Source organism: Acanthopagrus latus, chromosome 22 (assembly GCF_904848185.1).
Source record: "Acanthopagrus latus isolate v.2019 chromosome 22, fAcaLat1.1, whole genome shotgun sequence".
NCBI lineage: Eukaryota > Metazoa > Chordata > Actinopteri > Spariformes > Sparidae > Acanthopagrus > Acanthopagrus latus.
The window spans coordinates 2182088-2201708 of record NC_051060.1 but is presented as its reverse complement, the minus strand read 5'-3'; the positions used below and the strand labels follow the sequence as shown (position 1 = coordinate 2201708).

Genomic DNA, 19621 nt, shown 5'->3' with positions numbered 1-19621 from the left:
TATGTTTATGTTTTTCTGAAAGTCTCACCAGTGTTTACCAAATTGCGGAGAGTTCAAAATAATGATGGTGCTAAAATCCAAAAATGGAGAGAACCGCTCCTGCAGACACCATAGGAAAACAGAATCAAAAGCCATTTTCTTTTTTTTTTCAAATCACCTCCACCAAGAAGTTAAAGTTTTCAGTTTGGTTTGTCTTTCTTTTTGTCAACAGGATTACAGAATATATACTGGCCCAATTTTCACCCGAATCAGAGTCAATCCGAATAACGGGGGCAGATACACATGTAATTTTAAACTCATTAATATTGTGTATAGGATATTTGGCCTTGGGAGCTGCTCGGTGACAGACTTGTTCAGCTACTTCACTAAGTAGCACAGTACACACCCAGTGAGCTGAGGAGCAAGAGAAAGTGCTGGCAGCAATGGCTGAGAGGCAGCTGGGAATAACAGGATGTAGAGCCAGAACATTCGCACATCTTACTGTTGAAATGTTTATTTTGACCATACCAGAGTTGTTGATTATTGGAACAGTGGAAAGACTTAAGTTTTGGTAGGATTTATATTGTTCAGCACACTCACACGGGTGAATACATCCTATGGGGTATCCAACATATGCAGTTGTTTGAACTTGATATAGAAAACAATTGTTATGGAACACTCAGGGACAGCATTTTCATTAGATAACTGGTGCAGTTATAACATCACAAGGTATGGCTGTGAAAACATAAATACACATGTATCATGTAACTTATTAACCCTCCCAAAGTCCCGCCCATTTTCACTCTGTGATCCAATAACAGTTAAGCAAGCTTGGTACCCAGATGAACCTCAACTTTCCTGTTTCCTGGTAAACTTACATACACTATGTGCCAAGTTTGTCTAAGAAAAACAAAACAAGTTAACATAGTTAAAAGATGTTGCTGTAACCATGCAGAAGGCACTGTTTATCTGGTTCCCAATACTAAAGACAACCTGGTTTAATAAACCTAACATTGTAAATATACAGCATCTCACAAAAGTGAGTACACCCCTCACATTTCTGCAAATATATCATATCTTTTCGTGGGACAACACTGAAGAAATGACACTTTAGTGAGTGTACAGCTTGTATAACAGTGTAAATTTACTGTCCCCTCAAAATAACTCAACACACAGCCATTAATGTCTGAACCGCTGGCAACAAGAGTACACCCTTAAGTGTCAATATTTTGTGTGGCCACCATTATTTTCCAGCACTGCCTTAACCCTCTTTGGCATAGAGTTCACCAGAGCTTCACAGGTTTCCACTGGAATCCTCTTCCACTCCTCCATGACAACATCACGGAGCTGGTGGATGTTAGAGAACTTGCACTCCTCCACCCTCCGTTTGAGGATTCTTTTTTATAGATCCTCAGAGAGTTCTTTTCCATGAGGTGCCATGTTGAACTTCCAGTGACCAGTGTGAGAGTGATACCACCAAATTTAACACACCTGCTCCCCATTCACACCTGAGACCTTGTAACACTACCGAGTCACATGACACCGGGGAGGGAAAATGGCTAATTGGGCACCATTTGGACATTTTCACTTAGGGGTGTACTCACTTTTTTGCCTGATGCCCAGAAACTGTCTAATAAACGCTGTGCCACCCTGCTCAGTGGGACCAGTGTTGCCATGTTACTGTCAATCTCATCTGACATGGCAACAGTAACTAAGCAGGACAGGACAATTATACTTATACATTCAGATATTAAGGAGAAATGTTCGAACTTTGATTAAATGATGAGGAACACATTCTTATTTTGCCAATGCTTTACTTGAATTACGATTAACTGAAACTATGAGGTCATATTGGTGGCCGAGCGATGTACAGTACAGTACAGTCTGTATGATAACTTTTATTAACACCATGTCAAAACTCATGGTTTTGAGATATAATTATAATCTTACATTTAGACTCCTTGATTCTGTCAAATAAATCTGAGATGAGACACATTCACGGTATTCTGAGTTTATGGGAGAGCAGATGGATCTGTTAAAACTAAATGTAAACTGACATCTACAGTTCAGAAAGCTCATGGCAAAGTTGTATTAATTAAAGCAATATTTAACAGATTAGGAAGAATTAAGTTCAAAATTGACTTGAATTACCGCTAGCTTTTTTTTTTTTAAATTCATCATCAACTGAAATCGAAACTGACAGCGAAAGTTCTGACAGTTTTTTGTGTGGCAGTTGACCTGAATATTTCCCTACAACTTATCTGTGCATCTAGTGTGTTCAGGCACAGAATACATTGTGATTGCGTGGCCAAAGACTAAAACAAGCAATCACAAGCCACTGCTGTGTGTGTCCTGTAATGGTACTATCATAAACCTCTTCAAAAAGAATTGCCAGTAAATGTTTGTTGATTTTGTAGCGGAAGCATTTATCATGATGGAAAGATTAGGAACTGATCATTTAAGGCACAAACATTTTAATGAAAGCAGAATAAACAGACAGGGATATCTTGTTCTTTATCGGTTTCCAACAGTATCACTCGCCAAATTCATGGTTAAGATATAAACTTTAAAACTTCTTATCCTTTTGTTGTTTAATGGCAGTTGGAAAACCATTTTTAGATGCATTCCTGCCTCTTACTTACATACTCACATACTTTGTGTTACATTCAGAGGTATGGTGCCTATAAAAGATATTCACTCCCTTGGATGTTTTCCCCTTTAATTCTTTTGTAAATGGTAAAAAAAAATTTAAAAAAAGGCTTTTTTGACAAGAATTTACATAAACAAAATTCCTTAATGTCAAAGTGAAAACAGATTTCTACAAAGTCATGTCAATTCATGATTGCATAAATATTCACCTCCCTTTAAAGTGACTGACATAATTCAACAGATGTCCAGCCAATTTGTGCTATTAGTCTCACAATTAGTGAAATGGTGATCACCCAAGTACAGTGAATTTATATCAGATGATTCTAGTAGAAAGACACCTATGTATGGAAGGTCCAGTCTGGTTGGCTGGTTGATCATTACTCCTGGCTACAATTAACCCCATGAAGACAAGGCAACTCTGTGAAAAGGTTGTTAAAAAAAGTATAAGTCAGGGGATGGATACAAAAACATTTCCATTTGTCACTGATCATCCCCAAGAGTTCAGTTAAATCCCTCATCAAAAAATGGGAGGAATATTGCATGTGTGTAAATCTACCTAGAGCAGGCTGAGCAAACTGAGTGACCATGCAAGAAAAAGACTAGTGAGGGAGACTACAAGGAAACCTACGACTACTGAAGGGGTTAAAAGCTTAAGCAGCTGAGATGGGAGAGACTCTGCATACGATAACTTTTGCCTTGGTTCTTCACCAGTCAAAGCTTTATGGGAGAGTGAACAAGAGAAAGCAACTGTTCAAGAAAGCTCATTAAATCTCCACTCGAGTTCACCAAGAGACTTGTGGGAAACTACAAGATCAAGTGGAAGAAGATTCTTTGGTCTGATGAGATCAAAATGGAGCGGAAGGGGGTGAATACTTATGCAGTCAGTTCTTTTATATTACATATTTTTTATTGATTACTTTCTTTTTTGTAAATTCTTGTCAAAAAAGCTAAATTATATTGACTTTGATTCCATTTATAAAATCAATAAAAGAGGAAAACATTCAAGGGGACGTATACTTTTTATGGGCACTGTATCCTTTACATGACTGCATGCTCCAAACCGTGACATCCATACCATGATGTTGACAGTGTTCATTGTGAAACAACCTGATGGACGATGATAATCTTGTTACTTGCTGTTGCCATGCTGTCAAAATTGCTCCAAAATGACGTTTGAATATTCACTTTAAAAAAACACATAGGTTCAAACTATTCGAATATCCATATTTGTGCATTATGTCAGTAACAGGAGGACAAACTAATACAAGACATAACAGGTATTTTACAGGTGTTTTAAGGATACGGTAGCTCGGTTCCAATTCTTGACAAAACTCTCTGAAGCTCTCTGAAACTCTCTGATATGAACGAAGCAAGTTTCCCTGCACGCCTCTTGTTGTGCTGCAGACAAAGTAGTGTCCGACTGATAGGGATTTTTTGGCCCGATAACGATAGCCGATATTAGAGGGGGTGCAATCACCGATAGCTGATATGCAACTGATATAGTGAGTTTTTGAGCTGGAATAAAAACAGGCCTTGGATTGACAGTAGTACAGACAGATGCTTTCTTAAACCAATGTCTTTTTTCAAGACTTTTAACATTTAACAGACTTTTTTTAAATGACATTTAACATTTGAACTTGTTCAAATCAAGGTGAGAAAAAGTGCAGATTGGCACACAAACAAAAATAAAATAAATAATGTAGCAGAACCCTAACCCTTTCAATAAATAAATAAAAATAAATAAACAAATCTAAATGAACAACATGCTGTCAGTCAGTGTCTACTAATACGTCCAGTCAGTGAGTGGCAGGTTGTAATACAGGAAGCATAGCTTCTCTGCATTTGCACCCAACAGGTTGCTTCTGTGAGCCGAGCCAAAGTCTCTGGCTGAGCTCAGCGTGCCCCACTGGACAAAATAAATCAGTACACCAGCACATGCTTTTGTCATTGTCACACCTTTTTTCTATTGGCGCAACATTTCACCATATGATAGAACCCCCTGATAGTAATTGGGCCATTCTATCGGGCCCAATGTATCGGTGGCCAATAATCGGTCGGTCACTAAGACAAAGAGCTTGTGGCGAGTGGTGAAAAATATGAGTTGAGACGTGGCTGTTCAGTTGCAGTTCCAGACATCACGGCATGCTCATTTGGGTGCACAGTTTCAAGATGTGTCCTCATGTTGCTAGTGGTGGAATGGTAAGCTAACTGTAGCTTACACAGCGTGCATACAACTTTATCTGGAGGCTCCGCATTTTTGCCGTCCACTGACCAAAATCGAACAGGTCTTATTAGGTTGCTTAGAGTCCAAACCACTCTCTCTGCTGCCGTGCTGGGCCCTGAACTTTGTGTCATTTTATTTTTCTCTCTGCCATCAGCATCTGCCACAGTTTTTGTCACATCTCACTTTAAGCAGTGAGTGACGCTGTGCAAGTGTGGCTCCTGTGACATTTCCCTGACCCATCATGCAGTGCGCCCACTCGCAAAGCAGCCGCACATGTGTTTTTTTCCACAGTCGAATATACATTTTCACAATCAAATCTATGTTGTTTTTTTTTCTAAATATTGGAAAATATATTCAAATGTTCAATATTCATTGACAGCCCTAATACACTATGTCAAATTGTGTCACCGAGCTGAGAAAACTGCCTCCCATCACCACCAACATACAGTACATCCCTGTGTCAGGTTAAAAGGCTCTCCACCACATGTCTGTAACTTTGCTTGATTCAGCCTTAGACACTTAAATCAAAGATGATCCAATACCTACGCTGTGGAAAAGAGCAGATAAAGCACATATAACAATGACACAATTGAGAGAAACAACGGCCTCAGTGGCCCAAAGAAAAGACAAAAACAATGTAACCAAGCATCTTGGGCTCTCTTAACTGGCAGTTCTAATAAGAAAAAAAATAGGACACATGGGAGTCATAATATGCATTATACAACAACAAACTAGTTTTCATTTTCTCTCTCCCACATGTCACAAACAACAACAACAACAACAACAGCCTTATGGCATCTCTGAGGGGACACACTACTTTATTCTGCTCTCTGTTGGGACACCTTATAAATCACCACATCACGATCATACAGGGCTCAAAAGTCAGTGATTGTCAAACATCATCAACCAAGGGCTTAACCCTAGTTCAGCTGAGACCAGACAATGGCTTATGTTCATACCTGCCAGTCTCTTTTTTATCAACTTTTATGCATAGAACCACAGCTGCTGCAGTTGGGTTCCTAATGTGCTGACTGTTTTGCAAAGGGGTATGAAGAAGCATCATCAGATAAAATCTGGGCTTGACAGGATTACTGTGTGAAAGTCCCTCCTGACCTGAATCAAGGTTCCAAGGGTCAATAGGACATTTATTTGACAGTTTATAATGCCCACTGATTTGACACATTTATGATTTTTGGCAATATAAAATCGATCTGACATTGCAGCAAAGATTTCTTTTTTAAAATATAGGACTGAACCTTTTCATAGCCATAAATAGTCTTGCTCGAGCCCTTAACTTGTTGTCTGTCTGTTTTTGGCCTGCGTCCTAACTACACTGGAATCTCTGTGGATTTTCTTCACCAGGCTTCTCCTCTTGCTCAGGTCTGTTGTTGTTTTTGTCGGTCTAGATTTTATTTTAGGTGTTGGGCTGGGAAGGATCCCCAAGAACCATTCTTAGTATGGTGGGAAGAATGTGTAAGAAAGCTCAGTAGCCCTTTGCTCTTTTTTCCCCTCCAATCCAAAGAAAACCCAGCATCCCTCAGTGGAAATGAATAAGGAGCAAGTCACGAACAGCATTTATGTCCCAAGCAGTATAAATATCTCTCGTTTGATTTTTACCACAGCTGATGAATAGATACTACAAATGGACATGCATTTGGATGTAGTAAAAGCTATTAAATCCATTAAGGTGGCTGAAATTAACCTTAATATGTACTCAGAGGGTAAATATGCAACATTTGCTGAGTAGTGTTTGTCTTGTTATTTAAGACCTGCATCACAAAAAAGGCAACATCTAAATCTTTTTATCAGAGCTGTTGTGAACTGTTTAAAATCCTTCCACACTCCCTATGTAGCCTTTGGCATCAGTCAGTTAAACTATAAAAAAAAAAGTGAGGCTGTGAAAGAATGATAGAAAGCTCAGGCACTGCAGTCTTTTAGCTGGGCTGTGACATGTAAACACAGTCTGAAGGTTCCTGTGCTTCCCAAAATGGGGGCTTCCAAAAGTTACTGCTGGACAGCTTTATGGCCTTGAGAATTGATGCTGTTGACACCAACACTTAATTTGCATGGAACTGTGCCTAAATTCTCCTCTGTGTGCTGCACTTTTGTGGAAAACAGTGGAAATGGAACAAAGATCAAACAGGCAAGACTTGGTTGATTAAGAAAAAAGGCAAAAAAAAAAAAGTTTGCACTCACTTTTCAAGCTCTCGAGCTAAGACAAAATCTAAAGACTAAGGCTTAGAATGTTTGAGATGAATTAGCTTGTATGAGGTGATGTCTGACCACGTCTAAGGGTAAGGGTATACCAATCCTGAATTGCCACATTTATAGGCAGGGTGAAAAGCTTGTCATTATAGCTTTCTCCTGATTCTGATCTTTTTTCCAAGAAAACTCTGTGTTTCACATCTGGGTAGGCTCAATGAAATTACGTTTATAGATATAGATATAGGCGCACACTTGTCAAACAGTTACTCTTCAAAGGCATTCACAGTTTTGTACAAGGTTTTTGTTGACTTGAAAAGTGACTGAAATAGTGACTAAAAGTAAAAAGTTCAAATCCTGGCTTAGATTCTAACCTCCATACACCCTGTGGGCATGTATAGACACACTCCATTTTAAAGATGGGGTTGTTAAGATTGTAGAAAATAGCAAGAGCTACACCTCCCCTCTTCAGGCCTCCCTCCAGAGCCACCCCTCACCCCTAAATGCACACAACCTGACTACACTCACACTGACTGCCGTGCAGCTCTCACTGGCCAGCTGACATGTGGTAGTGGCTATTGTCTACACTCTTGTTGCTTTTTTAATTTAATGAATATATAGATCAACATCTCTGTACCACAGTCATGTTAATTCTCAGGGGTTGTGTACTATGAGTGCAACAGGATTGGCTCGTTAGAGACCTGCAACAGTGCAAATACTGTATTTTTTCATCATCTTTCTTGTTGTTGTCAGAGCATTTCACTACACAAATACAAATATATACATACACTATATTACCAAAAGTATTCGCTCACCTGCCTTTACTCATTCTATGAACTGAAGTGCCATCCCATTCCTAACTCATAGAATTCAATATGATGTCGGTCCACCTTTTGCAGCTATTACAGCTTCAACTCTTCTGGGAAGACTGTCCACAAGGTTGAGGAGAGTGTTTATAGGAATTTTTGACCATTCTTCCAAAAGCGCATTGGTGAGGTCACACACTGATGTTGGTCGAGAAGGCCTGGCTCTCAGTCTCCGCTCTAATTCATCCCAAAGGTGTTCTATCGGGTTCAGGTCAGGACTCTGTGCAGGCCAGTCAAGTTCATCCACACCAGACTCTGTCATCCACGTCTTTATGGACCTTGCTTTGTGCACTGGTGCACAGTCATGTTGGAAGAGGAAGGGGCCCGCTCCAAACTGTTCCCACAAGGTTGGGAGCATGGAATTGTCCAAAATGTTTTGGTATCCTGAAGCATTCAATGTTCCTTTCACTGGAACTAAGGGGCCAAGCCCAGCTCCTGAAAAACAACCCCATACCATAATTCCTCCTCCACCAAATTTCACAGTTGGCACAATGCAATCTGAAATGTACCGTTCTCCTGGCAACCTCCAAACCCAGACTCGTCCATCAGATTGCCAGATGGAAAAGCGTGATTCATCACTCCAGAGAACGCGTCTCCACTGCTCTAGAGGCCAGTGACGGCGTGCTTTACACCATTGCATCCGACGCCTTGCATTGCACTTGGTGATGTGTGGCTTGGCTGCAGCTGCTCGGCCATGGAAACCCATTCCATGAAGCTCTCTGCGTACTGTACTTGGGCTAATCTGAAGGTCACATGAAGTTTGTAGCTCTCTAGCAATTGACTGTGCAGAAAGTCGGCGACCTCTTTGCACTATGCGCTTCAGCATCCGCTGACCCCTCTCCGTCACTTTACGTGGCCTACCACTTCGTGGCTGAGTTGCTGTTGTTCCCAAACGCTTCCATTTTGTTATAATAGAGCTGACAGTTGACTGTGGAATATTTAGGAGCGAGGAAATTTCACGACTGGATTTGTTGCACAAGTGGCATCCTATGACAGTTCCACGCTGGAATTCACTGAGCTCCTGAGAGCGGCCCATTCTTTCACAAATGTCTTGTTTCACAGTCTGCATGCCTGAGTGCTTGAATTTATACACCTGGGGCCAGGCCAAGTGATTAGAACACCTGATTCTGATCATTTGAATGGGTGAGCGAATACTTTTGGTAATATAGTGTATATGAAAACGTTTTTCTGGCATAACTTACTAATTAACCAACACTAGCCAGTTACACAAGCATTTATAAAAACTAAATATCACTGTGGTCTGTGGATTCATCCGCTAAGGTGAAATAAATCAGCCCAAATCCTTCAGGTAGAGTCACATTTTGGTGAAATTTACATAGCTTAAAAATGGCAAGCCATCTTAAAAGTGCTGACCTTTGAGAAGAAGTGCAAAATGGAGGAAGCCATTATTTTGGCTCATTAGCTGTGTTGCAGCAATTTGGTTTTGTACTGAAACTGGCTAACATCTATTTAGTATAGCATCTTTTAGGTTTTTCAGTTATCTGAGTTAATGCTCGTTGCATTATTTCAATTAAAGTCATTTGTTTTATTTGGACCTGCATACATTGTAATCAACTGTAGCAACACTTCTTACTTTGTATATATGTATATGTTCTAGCAGAATGAACATTTCTTGTATGTATGTTTTGTTGTACTTGCTTATGTATAGTTTGTGTTATCATTATTATTATTATTATTATTATTATTATTATTATTATTGTTGTTGTTATTTTTCTGCCCTCTGGGATAATAAAGTATTTCTGATTCTGATTAATTCTATTCTATTAATGTTTTTTTAATGAGGTACCTATACACTGCATATAAAGGTGTATGAGTTGCCAGTACCACTAGCAGTATGTGGGTGTTACATATTCTGGGCATTCCAACGCCGCCAATGATCATTAAAGTCATAGCGTTCCACTGGTGTGCCCTGTGATGAGGAGGGTGGAGTCACTCCCTGATATTGTAACATTGGACTATAATGTTAGCACATTGAATGTTAGTCCAAACGATTGTCTTTCAAATGATTAATCTAGCGATTATTTTTTTGATTAGTCAACTAATCTAACAAATAATTTAGCGTTACATGACCAAACAAAAGTAACTTAGTAACTGTAACTGTCGTTGGTAACATATGAGGAAAAAAATAGCACAGTTGTAGGTGGAGCAGCATCCTACTGACCCTTCGTCACATTTCTGCCCAAAAACAGCGTCTATCATTAGCAAAAACCTTTAACTCACTCAAGTGGTTGTGTGGATAGAAATCACTGCGATGGTCAGCCCTCCTGACTGACACTTCAGTGAACTTTCTCCCAGAAAACAGCCGACGTCCCCGCAAGTGACGCAGTCACTCAGCAGTGTCACGCACAGACTTACTGTTTACTGATGGTGATTATGTAATAATGTAATTTAGCACGAAAAACGTAACTCTTCCACTTTCCAGGATGTTCAGGGGGCCGGGTTCTCAATCACTACACATAATAAACGGTCCGCGGGCTTAGATTTACAGGGGGGACACCTGGGAAACACACTGACATCATCATCATGACGTGTGACATCGCGCCTCTTTAGGAGCCACTGCGCAGCTTTCTGTGTAAATTACACGGCGGTGTCTCTTTACTCCCGCGGTGCTTCGCTCAGTGTGAATGACCAATGGCGGAAAATTGATGCATTGATTAATGCAGCGTCTCTGTGTGAGGGGGCTATTCTCAGCCTCTGCAGGTACTACCACTTGCTGTTTGGGATGACGCGTCAACACAAATTATTCATGTTGACAAATTTATGTCGTCAATTACGTCGATGCCTCATCCCAGCCCTAGACAAAAGCATCTCATTTTGTATGTGTTTGGACCAGAGACATCATACCAGAGACAGAAAAGTCCATTCATTGGAGCAGATTGGCTGGACACTGAATGTTGCTCGTTGTCTTTATCACCTTACAAGTACACCTTGTAAGTTACTGCAGTAAGCTGAAAAGTCAAAAATGTGTTAAGATAGCATTACTTTAGCCACCTAACTAATGTTAACTAAAACTAATTTCAAGCTTTCTGTTTCAGGTTTTTTGTTTTTTGTTTTTTTTTACATTTTTTTGTCTTGCTGCACAAGACTAAAAAAAGTTCCCTAGCTCACTACCTTTTCTTTTCAAATAAAACACTATGGATATGAGCCCAAAGCAGAGCACGGTTCACCCATGTTAGCCCTCACATTTATAAGAAAAATACATATTAGAAAAGTAATTTTCCAAATTGAATATTGTGAGTATGATATTACACTTCAAGCTAAACCTGTTTAGCTTGAACCATGTTGGTTTGTGACGAGGACATGATACATTTGTTGTCAGTCTTAAGTTGATGTGAAGATCGTTCAACTGACACCTATACAAGAATCAGGGGGAGTATCAGAACTCCATTACTACCACCATTAGTGCATTGGTGTTTTCACACGATATCTGCACATTCAAATGCAAGCTGTCATTAGAAGGGAACAATTTCCAACTTTACCCTTGCCTTCTTTGTAACCTTATTGCTGATACTGATATCAAGAATATGAGGAAGAACTTGTGCAATTCTCAGCTGGTCCAGAATTCAACTCTAGAAAAACTGAGCATAAAATACCCCAAGGTTTTACTTCATGAAGAGCGCCCCTGTCTGAGACCATACACTCCTGCACTATTTCTCAAATAGCCAGTCAGTCCCATGAAAGATTTGACTCAGTTCCCTGTATCATACAGGTGGCTGCCTACTGAAATGCCATGGCCATTGGTAAGGTGACCTGAACCAGCTCTACTCTAATCTGTTATTATTACTATTACTCAGAGGACATTAAGGTCACATTCACTGAAAGACTAAGTAGCTTCTACTTAATGGGAGTAGTGAAATTAATTTTGAACAACTGGATTTGGTGTTGCATGACTTCAAAAGTATATGAGGGTTGCATTTGCAATATGCACGTGTGATTCAGATGTTAGGTCGAAGCCAGTGAATGTCTCCAAGCATAGGTGGAGCAACTAAGGAAAAATAACGGCTAATTTTCTCAGTAAACTAGGGGAGAGCCTTGCTGAAGGGATATGTGCACTGGTTTTTATGGTAATCCAGCAAATCCAAAATAAGATGGCTTTAAAGTCAGCACTTTCATTTCAAACATGGTATTAAGCTGCAAAAATACCAAGATGCTCTCATCAAATCCACCACGTCTCCGACCACTCATTCACCTCAGCGTCCACTGCTAAACTGACTGCCGAATTTGTGTAGCTCCACATGTACTGAACTGTCTGATAGCTTACTGCTTTCTGAATGCAGCAAGGCTCCTTTAACCATAAAGTTGTGGTCTGACGTTTGATTCTCCTCCTACTCAACAAAATCCCTTTGCAGTTTTGTATCAACTTCCCCAAATCCCTGTCTTAAAGGCAGCACACTTTTCTCAAGACACCTTATCAACCAGCAGTCTGCATTTTATCGTGACTCAAGGTTGTTACTTTACATGTGGCACTAGTGTGTTGACATAGCAACTGTTTCCATGTTTTTACAGCTTCATAAAGAGTTAAGTAAGACGATGAAGTCACTCATGCCACAAGCCCTTCAGCTTAAATTAGCGTGGAAAGTTGCAAGTTGAGTTAATTTGATTTCTTTGTTTGCATTTAAATGTGCCCACACCAGTGGCTTTGAAATAAGAAAAACATTCTCTTCATGAGGTATGAATGATTGCCATGTGTTATATGCTATATATACTATATGTGCAGTGTTTAGAATGTACTTGTGGTGGTGGGCAGCGGGCTGTTTGACATCACGCGGTTTGACATAGTGGTGTGTGATATGGAACTTATGATGGAGGAGTTCATAGTGAACTAGTCAAACAAAGGTTTGTGAATAACTCTTTTTGGCCTATGAGGTGCTGGCCTTGTTCAGTTTGTTTTTTCTTTCTTTTTTTTTATATTATTTCAGTATTAAACAGTCCAGAAGCTTAAGCACTTGACTGTACAAGTCAAGTTTTTCTGTTCATTTCAGTTGAGTGGTCGAAGGGCTTTACTTAAACCTAGCTCTAATCAACAGTTGGCTGAGTGCACTGTTAATCACACAATAGCTTTAGAGTAGCACCTGGTGTTGCATCATTTATATATTTATTTTCACCACGACTTAACAAATCAGGAGTTCGGCTAAGTAGAGGCTATTTACAGTCTGGTTTGACAATGTTTATATCATGTTTTCAGTGTTTCTTCTGCGTTACATTTTTACCGTTAGCAGCAGCAGGTCCTCCCACCACAGAGTTACCCAGCATTTGACAAAACACACATAATTTCCATGTATATAGATAGCTGTGAACTGCAACAGTCGGTTCCATTCATACCACAATTAGCTCACCCAGAGAGTATGTCAAGGAAACACTGCGTTAGTTAATGTGAGTGAGTAGAAATGATCATTGGCTCTTTTTATCTAAAACAGTTAACAAAAGAAATTTACTCAAATTCCAAAAATGACGTGGGTACAGATATCTGTCCTTGCAGATTTTTTTATTTTAATTGTTCAGGTTTTGAGATGCAGTGTCAGTCTCTGAGGTTTCTCCAATGATGCTCACAGCATTTTATCAACAAGTCAGTAAAATAATGTCATCTCAAGGCTGATTCAGAAGCTGTTCTGGAGTTGTCAGATTGAACAGTTGTCATGGAATCTTAGATGTTTAAATACTGTTTTGTTATGAACCTTCCAAGGACTTTTGGCTGTAGGGCTGAAACTAATGATTATTACCACCAATGAGTTTATGTTCTAACTGGCGTCCATTGGTTGGTGGGTTGGTTTGTTGTAAGGATAACACAAAATCTACAGAACATGAAAGTTATAGAGGGTGGGTCTTAGCCTGGATTAGACCCAATTAAGTTTTGGTGCATAGCCGGACAAAGGGATGGATCCAGAAAGTTTTTCTCTTTTTCGTCTATATTACTATACATTTGAGGATACGCTTGCCATTTATTGTAGCCAATAGCCTTAGTGCTGAAGGAATTATGACCATTATTTATTTTTTTTTTCCGATTAAAATACGAGGAGATCAATGTAGAAAAAATGTGTTGTCACATATTGATCAGTAGATTGACAGCGTAATATGTGGCTATTGAAATTTGACTAGGCTTAATTGAATTAACAGGGACTGGTGGGCATTGTTGGAGGTACGTGCTCTGTTGAGTATCATTCTAGTTTTCATTATAGATAATTTTGATGATTGTTTGCTTAATTAACTAATCAATTTTGCTCTAGAAAATTGGGGAAAAATGTCCATCCAAAATGTTTTGAAGATCAAGGTTATGCTGCAAATATACTAGCATATTTGTGAAGATTTGCTGACTTCTTTTTGTGTTTTCTTGACAAATAAATGGCGCCTGTTTTAAAAAAAAAACCATTCCTCATCAAAATAGTTGCCAATGATATCTGTCAGTCAACTAAATGACTAAAGGCAGGAACACACCGGCCCAACCGTTGGACTTTGCAGCGTTGGGGGAGACTCGGACAAGGTCGGGAACAAATATGTTTGGTGTCTTCAGCTCCGATTCAACAAGTGAAGTCTGCGGAGGTTGGCTTTTGGCCGTCTGAGACACTGGATTCTCTGATTGGCAGTGTGCTAGCGAATCAGTGCGGTGTGTGGGAGGGGCAAATACTGTGTGCGCTTTGTTTTTCTATGCACTCCATTCCATCATTCCCTGTTTTGACGTTTTGCAGTCCTTGCACGAGACTAGCTGTTATGTCCATTCAGGACGAATTAATCTGTGTTTGTTTGGTAATGCCTCACTGCATGTTTAGTATGCAGCTGTTTTTGTCTTAAATAGTTAAGTTTCGTTTTGATCGAAAGTAAAGAGAGTTGCATGCACTTCTAGTCCAGCGTGTGTTCAATGCCAGTTCTCTGCCCAGCGGGTCAGACAAGAGGCAACAGAGTGGTCGGAGAAAGGCAGTTGGCGGTTGGTTTCAGTCTGGGCGGTGTGTGGGGGCCTTAATGGACTATTTGTGTCAGCCCTCGTTGGCTTATAAACCAATGTTCAAAGTTTATTGTTGACTTGTAAAATCTCTTGCCGGGGCCCTTTTACCCCTGTCTCTCTTGTTTCCTCTCACTCTTCAGCTGTACTATCTAATAGACACAAAAGCCCAAATAGGTAAGTCAGAGCTGGCTGCATGGGATAAGAAGCTGTCCTGCCATTGATATCTAAGGCATAGATTTTGACTGTTAGGTTAGCAACAGATTTCACCCACTGTGAGCACCACAGCAACACAAGACAAACAGATAGCAGATTTAAGAATATACCCTACAGTTTATGTGCTTTTATTCCTTTAGTTACATTTCAAAGCACTTTGTGTGACTGCTAAACAACATTGCTCTGTCTTTTTTTCTAATTCATTGCGACAGTGTCTTCACAATAGCTAAAAAAAGGAGGTTACAGAACATCTGCAAAAACTGGAAAATGACATAGCCACTGACAGACCACTATTACAGACTGTACCCTGGGGAAGCCACCCCATGTATCTAAGTACTCCCCAAGACACAGAAGAAAGGAGCACCACTCAGACCCATCATCATCAGCATTAACTCAAGACATTTTTAGTCAGGGCACCAAGCCGCCAATTTGCCCGTCCTTTTGGCGGCTCGGTCCGCAGTTTTAGACAGAGGGCGGCAAATTGGGGGTCTGTTTTGGTCCGCCGATTTTCCACCTCAGAGGGAACACTTATTTCTGCCTCACCTGCTATCTAAAAATGAGGTGGAAATGTGCCGGCCTCTGTGTGAGGTGGGCGGAGATGTCAGTGACCTGCACTGTTGTACGACCCACAGCCGGGGAGTTTTAAAACTAAGAAACAGCTGATCACAGCAGTCAGTCCATCACTTCATCTGTGGACATTAATATGAGCAGCTGGACAGCTGCAGAGATCCAGGAGATGCAGCGTCTCCTCGGTCTCTGTAGCTGTTTGGTTGTGTTAGCTTGTTGTTGTGTCGGCAAGCTAAGAACAGTTGGTATTTTCAAATTAAAAGCCCCCCGCTAAGAACCCAGTTCTAAACTCCAATGGGCTGCAATGTAAAGCTCTCATTTTGAAGACAAATTCCCTGTCACCGTTTACTGCCCAACTTCAAGCTTCATGTCACGTCACATGTTTACGCCCACCTGAGAGGTGGCTTTTAGAAAAGGAGGAATATTACGCCTTCACTTTAGAAAGACAGGCCGGCACGTTGCCTCCCATACCTTGGAGCAAATGTGCCGCTTTTTCTATCTAAAAAGGGCTTCAGTTACATATATCCACGTAGTGCTCCTCAGTCTCTGTAGTTCTGAGGCACTCCGCTGCACGCTTCCTTTAATAGCGGGGGTTTAACATCAGTGTGTGTTTGACTGAGGAGGTGAGAATATGGGCCACAGGTCTGTAATTAAGTAAATCTATCAAGTGTCGCCACGTTACTTCCGATACATATGTTGTACGTCACTGTTCACACCCAACTTCATGCTTCATGTCACATCACATGTATATGCCTACAGCGGAGGAGGCTTTTTGGGAAAGAAGGAATATTAAACCTCCCTTTTAGATAGACAGAGCGGCAGAGTGCAGCCTTTACCTTGCAGCAAATGTGCCGCCTTTTCTATCTAAAAAGGGCTAGTAACTCCTCTCTCCGCCAGTAGAAAATGCTGTGAACACCTGATTATGCATGAAATAAAAATACCGTCATATACCGTGAAACCGTAGGAATTTTGAAAAATACCGTCATATACATTTTTGGTCATACCGCCCAACACTATATCCAAGCACTTAGCCAGTAGCCTAGCTCCTGTAGTCAATAACACACAACACCACATCAAAAACTCACAGCATTTTGCTAGTAAGGTGAGAGAGGTAATACTGGACCCAGATGAAACAATGGTTTCTTATGATGTCACATAACTGTTTACATGCATTCCCACTCAAGAAGTGGTTAGGATGGTGAAGAAATGCCAGCTACAAGACAGCACTCTGTTCAGCGGAACAAACTTTTCCCCAGACTACATTTATGCCTTACTTGACCTCTGTCTGATGACCACCTACTTCCAATAGTGACAGTTTCTACAGACAGAATCACAGCTGTGCCATGGGCTCACCGGTCTCCCCAAAAGTGGCCAACCTCTACATGGAAGAAGTTGAGAGCAGATAACCTTAACAGGAACTGCTCCAGGCCACTGGTTCAGGTGTTTGGATGAAACCTGGGTCAAAATCAGAGCAAGGGAACAGAGAGCCTTCACATAACACATGAATGCTCTGGACAATAAAAAGAGACAGTCTGCCCTTCTTGGACTGCACAGTACACACTGAAGAGGAAAGAAGCCTCAACAATGAGGTGAACAGAAAACCTATACACACAGACAAGTACTGTTCTGACTCTCATCACCCATGGGAGCACAAGCGGGGGAACCTCAAACCATCACCTGCCCACTAAGTCAGAGGGGAAGGAGAAGGAACAGAAACACATCAGGGGAACACTTAAAACCTGTGGCTACCCAAATTGGACCTTTGTCAAAACTGCTAAAAGATCCAGAGCAGACAGAGATGAGGAGATGACAAAACACAACATTGTCATTCCTTATGGTCCAGGAACAATTGAGAAACTTAGGAGGATTTCAGTAAACAAGAATCATACACCGATCAGGCATAACATTATGACCACCTGCCTAATATTGTGATGGTCCCCCATGCTGCCAAAACAGAGCTGACCCGTCGAGGCATGGACTCCACTAGACCCCTGAAGGTGTGCTGTTGTATCTGGAACCAAGATGTTCGCAGCAGATCCTTTAAGTCCTGTAAGTTGCAAGGTGGGGCCTCCATGGATCAGACTTGTTTGTCCAGCACATTTCAGAGATGCTCGGTTGGATTGAGATCTGAGGAATTTGGAGGCCAAGTCATCACCTGAAACTTGTTTTTGTGTTCCTCAAACCATTCCTGAACCATTTTTTGCTTTATGACACAATGCATTATCCTGCTGAAAGAGGTCACAGTAATCAGGGAATACCGTTTCCATGAAAGTGTGCACACGGTCTGCAACAATGCTTAGGTAGGTGGTACGAGTCAGAGTAACATCCACATGGATGGCAGGACCCAAGGTTTCCCAGCAGAACATTGCTCAAAGCATCACACGGCCTCCACCAGACTGCTTTCTTCCCATAGTGCATCCTGGTACCATGTGTTCCCCAGGTGATGTAAAAGAAAATATGATTCAATTATACCAGGCTAACTTCTTCAATTGCCCAGTGGTCCAGTTCTGATGCTCATGTGCCCATTGTTGGCACTTTCAGCAGTGGACAGGGGTCAGCATGGGCACCCTGACCTGGTCTGCAGCTATGCAGCCCCATACTCAACAAACTGATGCACTGTGTATTCTGACACCTTTCTATAAGAACCAGCATTAATTCTAGCAGTTTGAGCAACAGTAGCTTGTCTGTTGGATTGGACCACACGGGCCAGCCTTCATTACCCACATGCATCAATGAGCCTAGGCTGCTCATGACCCTATCGCTGGTTCACCACTGTGAAGTTCAGGGAAAAAAATATTTACCTCAGTCATTCCTCCCTCTGCCTTCTGTCTCTGAGAACAGGGCAACATGTAAACACCACAAATCCACAAGTGAGATTTAAATGGCAGTAGTCTTCTGTTAGGATCAGTGGCAACCTATTTTCATGTATCAAATTTGAGTCCTTCTGTGACAGTTGTCTACATATGTTCCATGATGTCACAGTTCAGGGTGGGGATGTATACACTGTTCTGTCTGACTTGCTAAATGATATCTTAGCAATGCCTTTGCTTTGATCTGGCCCATGTTTGCTTCCAGATAAGAGCAATTTCTGTTTTGCATGCAACAATAACAGTTGGAGCACATTCTGACAAACATCAAGTATCCAATAAACAATACATCTTATGAACTGGTCTGCCAGGTTTTATCATGTTAATCCTCTGGAGGATCGATGGTGTGGGGCAAAAAAATTATTCTGCCTGGTTACTCTGTCTCCTTACAGCAGAAGGTCATACATATCTTGTACATATTAATGTCTGTTTAAGGATAGTGATGATTGCTCTGTGAGCAATCTTCTCATGGTCTCTGGGTACCTAGGTACTCAACGCCACTGTAGATGTGTCTACACAACAGATGTCTGACAAACCAAGCCAAGGCAAATCTTTTTGCATAACCTCGTATGGCTTTTGATTTGTCTATGTTTACAGAATGAGTGTCTCTGACCTATTTTACCTCTTAGTCCTCTGGTTAGTGGGGAGAGACTCTGCATTACCCCCTTGCTATGTTGTTATACAGATAACCATGGAACTACTGCTGCAGCTTAAAGCTAAAATAAGCTGTAAAATATAATTTGGGCATTTTGGAAGACTTGTTAGGATTATCATGGCAGCACTCTGTGCAGACAGACATGATGTTATGTTGCTTCTCCAAATTCTTGTTTCCCTTAAGGTGAGCCATTGGTGTCTCTTAGTCCTCTTGATCTCTCCTGAATAGTTAAGCGAGCCAAATTCCACAACAGATGGTAGTGGTGTATTGCTTAATGATATGTAAGCATAATTAATTGTGTAGTTGGATGTTAGTGATTGATTGTAGAATTCAGTCCTCAGGAGTCAATGACATTAAAATTTACAGTATTTGAAATACTGTAACGTGCCTGTTTTTTGTTGCCAAATCAGACCTTGCCGCTATGATTTTCATTTGCATTAT

General features: G+C 40.8%; 1 protein-coding gene across 2 annotated transcripts in view; it reads left to right on the top strand.

Moving 5' to 3' along the window:
• Window positions 1-19621, top strand: part of nt5dc1 (5'-nucleotidase domain containing 1) — a 77823-nt gene that overhangs the window by 18097 nt on the left and 40105 nt on the right. The window lies entirely within an intron of this gene.